Here is a 4,798-nt window from a genome sequence, read left to right on the forward strand (position 1 = left end):
GGCTTTGGCAGGAGCGAGGAAGAATAATCATTGAGATATGCCACGAGTGTGTTCCCTCACTAAGGCCTACTCTTCAAGGGGAAAAATGCCAGAAACTTATCTCACTGGGGAAAGAATATTCTTCCTATTCCAGCTTCCTTTAGCCTGCCTTGCTTTCATTTAAGTCAAGGAAAAGCTACAAGTGGCACTTCTGAAGGTCTCAGTCCAGAGACCGAAGTCCTCTAAAACTGAGATACAATCATGTGCTTATAGAATGCTTCCTCTCCCCTATGCCTCACCACAAGACTTACCAAAGGCGAGAATAAAATAGTCTGAAGAGACAAAGCAAAGCATCAGGCCCAGACTTAGATATGACACAGATGTTGGAATTATCAGATACAGAATTTAAAATAAGAAGTATGATTTTAAGGGCTCTAATGGAAAAAGTAGAAAAAGTAGACAACCTACAAGGTCATGTGGCTAATGTAAGTGGAGAAATGGAAATTCTAGTGAAGAATCAAATGAGAGCTATAAATAAACAACTACTATAGCAGAGATGAAGAATGTCTTGATGTCTGATCAGTAGACTAGACACAATCAAAGAATCATTGAGCTTGAAAAAAGTCAATAGAAACCTCTCAAACTGAAATTCAAATTGGAAAAAAGAATGGGGAAAAACTCCTACAAAGATCAGAACTCATTACTCAAGAACCATAGGTACTATTTCAAAATGTATAACAGATGTATAATTGGAATACCAGAAGAAGAGAGAACAGAGCAGAAAAAATATTTGAAGTATAACGGACAAGAACTTTACAAATTAATGACAAACACCAAAGAACAGGTCCAAGAAGCTCATAAACAGTGTCAGAATAAATACCTGTTTGACAAATCATATTCAAACTGCAGAACACTAAAGACAAAGTGAAAATTCCAAAAGATGCTAGAAGAAAGAATACCTTGCTTGCAGAGGAAAAAGGATAAGAATTACAGTGAACTTCTCCTCAGTAACCTTATAAGCAAGAAGAGGATAGAATGAAATATATGAAGTGTTGAGAGAAAGCCCCATCAACCTAGAATTTTATATTTGCTAAACTTATCCTTGTAAAGTAGAGAAATAAAGGCATTTTCTGATGAAAAAACGTGAAGGAATTTATGACCACCAGATCTTCCTTGGAGGAAATGTTAGAAGTTTTTCAGGCAGAAGGAAAATGAAATGGGTCAGAAGCTTGGGTCTATATAAAGAAAGAAGAGTGTTGCTGCTGCTGCTGCTGCTAAGTCACTTCAGTCATATCTGACTCTGTGTGACCTCATAGACGGCAGCCTGCCAGGCTCCACTGTCCCTGGGGTTCTCCAGGCAAGAGCACTGGAGTGGGTTGCCATTTCCTTCTCCAATGCATGAAAGTGAAAAGTGCCATTTCCTTCTTCAATGCATGAAGTTGCTCAGTTGTGTCTGACTCTCAGCGACCCCATGGGCTGTAGCCTACCAGGCTCCTCCTTCCATGGGATTCTCCAGGCGAGAGTACTGGAGTGGGTTGCCATTGCCTTCTCCTATGTACCTATTTCTTATTATTGATTTTATTTACTTATTTGAATTTTGTCTGTGCTGGGTCTTCATTGCTGCCTGTGGGTTTTCTCTAGTTGTGATGAGAGGGGGCTACTTTTTGGTTGCAGTGAATGGGCTTCACACTGTGGTAGCTTCTTGTTGCAGAGCACAGGCTCTCTGGTACTTGGGCCTCAGTAGCTGTGGCACGTGGGTGCAGTAATTAGCTTGCAGACTCTAGAATGTGGGTCCAGTAGTTGTGGTGCATGGGCTTAGTTGCCCAGTGGCATATGAAATCTTCCCGGACTAGCAATTTAACCCCTGTCCCCTGGACTACCAGGGAAGTCCAATTTACCTTATTCTTAAGTGATCCAAAATATACCCATTTATTTAAAGTTTTAAGAGTAATTAGGTATTGGGTGATTATGTATGGATAAATGAAATGAATGATAGCTCTTTCATAAAAGATGAGAAAGAGGAATTAGGAATACTTATAAATTACTTGCACCCCACATACATAGGAATAACTTGAACTAGAAATTAAAAATACTACTTAAAGTAGAATAAAAGTAAGCACTCAGTGTAATCCAACAAAATAGGTACAGAAACTGTATTAAGAAAATAAAAAAATCAGTATTTAAAAGTTATTAAAAAATCTTAAATAAATGGAGAGATAGTCTGTGTTCATGGACTGGAAGATTCAATATTATTAAGACATCAGTTTTTCCCAACTTAATCTATAGATTGAAAAAATCTCAAAATCCCAGCAAGTTATTTTGTAAGTATTGACAAATGGATTTAATGTTTACATGGAATAACCAACACAATACTGAAGAATAGACACAAAGATCACTGGAACAGGTAGGAGCCCAGAAATCAACCAACACAAATATAGTCAATTGACCTTTAACAAAGGAACACAGGCCATTTAATGGAGAAAGGATAATATTTTCAACAAATGGTGTTGGAAAACTTGGATGTCCATATGCAAAAACATGAGCCTAGACATAGATTTTTTTGCTGTTCACAAAAATTAACCCAAAATATATTGTAAATCTTAAGTGTAAAATACAAAGCTATAAAACTTCTAGAAGAAAAATGGGAGAAAATCTGGATGGCCTTATGTTTGGTTATGAGTTTTTAGGTATAACACCAAAATACTAATCCATGAAAAAATGATAAATTTAACTTTATTAAAATCTAAAATCAATAATTCAGCTCTGTGATAATGCTTTTGCGAGAATGAAAAGACAAGCCAAAGATTGGCAGAAAATATTTGCAAAACACCTATCTTATATCTTAAAAGGGACTTGTATAAAATATATATAAAAACCTTTTAAAACCCAGCAATAAGAAAACCCAATTGAAAAATGGAAGAAAGATCAGAACAGATACTTCACCAAAAAAAAAAAAAAAAAAAAAAAGATATATAGATGTCAAATTAGCCTGTGAAAAGATGCTAAACATAATTTGTTTTTAGGGAATTGTAAATTTTAAAATAACAGTGAGATACCACTCCACACTTATTCAGTTCAGTTCAGTCGCTCAGTCATGTCCGACTCTTTGTGACCCCATGAACTGCAGCACACCAGGCCTCCCTGTCCATCACCAACTCCCGGAGTCCACCCAAGCCCATGTCCATTGAGTCAGTGATGCCATCCAACCATCTCATCCTCTGTTGTCCTCTTCTCCTGCCCTCAGTCTTTCCCAGCATCAGGGTCTTTTCAAATGAGTCAGCTCTTTGCATCAGGTGGCCAAAGTATTGGAGTTTCAGCTTCAACATCAGTCCTTCCAATGAACACCCAGGACTATTAGAATGGCCAAAATCCAAAAATCTAACAATTCCAATGGCTAACAAGGATGTGGAGCAGTAGGAACTCTTGTTCCCTGAAAGATTATTCAGCCACTTTAGAAGCTAGAATAGCAGTTTCTTAAAAATTTAATTATAGCTTTCACATATGCTATAACCAACTGATTAAAAACCTTATGCCCTTACACAAACATGCACATGAATGTTTTTCTTTTTTTTTTCCATTTATTTTTATTAGTTGGAGGCTAATTACTTTACAATATTGTAGTGGTTTTTGTCATACATTGACATGAATCAGCCATGGATTTACATGTATTCCCCATCCTGATCCCCCCTCCCACCTCCCTCTCCACCCAATCCCTCTGGGTCTTCCCAGTGCACCAGGCCAGAGCACTTGTCTCATGCATCCAACCTGGGCTGGTGATCTGTTTCACTATAGATAATATACATGTTTTGATGCTGTTCTCTCGAAACATCCCACCCTCACCTTCTCCCACAGAGTCCAAAAGTCTGTTCTGTACATCTGTGTCTCTTTTTCTGTTTTGCATATAGGGTTATCGTTACCATCTTTCTAAATTCCATATATATGTGTTAGTATACTGTATTGGTCTTTATCTTTGTGGCTTACTTCACTTTGTATAATGGGCTCCATTTCATCCATCTCATTAGAACTGATTCAAATGAATTCTTTTTAATAGCTGAGTAATATTTCATGGTGTATATGTACCACAGCTTCCTTATCCATTCATCTGCTGATGGGCATCTAGGTTGCTTCCATGTCCTGGCTATTATAAACAGTGCTGCGATGAACATTGGGGTGCATGTGTCTCTTTCAGATCTGGTTTCCTCAGTGTGTATGCCCAGAAGCGGGATTGCTGGGTCATATGGCAGTTCTATTTCCAGTTTTTTAAGAAATCTCCACACTGTTCTCCATAGCGGCTGTACTAGTTTACATTCCCACTAACAGTGTAAGAGGGTTCCTCCATACCCTCTCCAGCATTTATTGCTTGTAGACTTTTGGATAGCAGCCATCCTGACTGGCGTGTAATGGTACCTCATTGTGGTTTTGATTTGCATTTCTCTGATAATGAGTGATGTTGAGCATCTTTTCATGTGTTTGTTAGCCATCTGTATGTCTTCTTTGGAGAAATGTCTGTTTAGTTCTTTGGCCCATTTTTTGATTGGGTCATTTATTTTTCTGGAATTGAGCTGCAGGAGTTGCTTGTGTATTTTTGAGATTAATCCTTTGTCTGTTGCTTCGTTTGCTATTATTTTCTCCCAATCTGAGGGCTGTCTTTTCACCTTACTTATAGTTTCCTTTGTTGTGCAAAAGCTTTTAAGCTTAATTAAGTCCCATTTGTTTATTTTTGCTTTTATTTCCAATATTCTGGGAGGTGGATCATAGAGGATCCTGCTGTGATTCATGTCGGAGAGTGTTTTGCCTATGTTCTCCTCTAGGAGTTTTT

Source organism: Cervus elaphus, chromosome 25 (assembly GCF_910594005.1).
Source record: "Cervus elaphus chromosome 25, mCerEla1.1, whole genome shotgun sequence".
NCBI classification, from domain to species: Eukaryota; Metazoa; Chordata; class Mammalia; order Artiodactyla; family Cervidae; genus Cervus; species Cervus elaphus.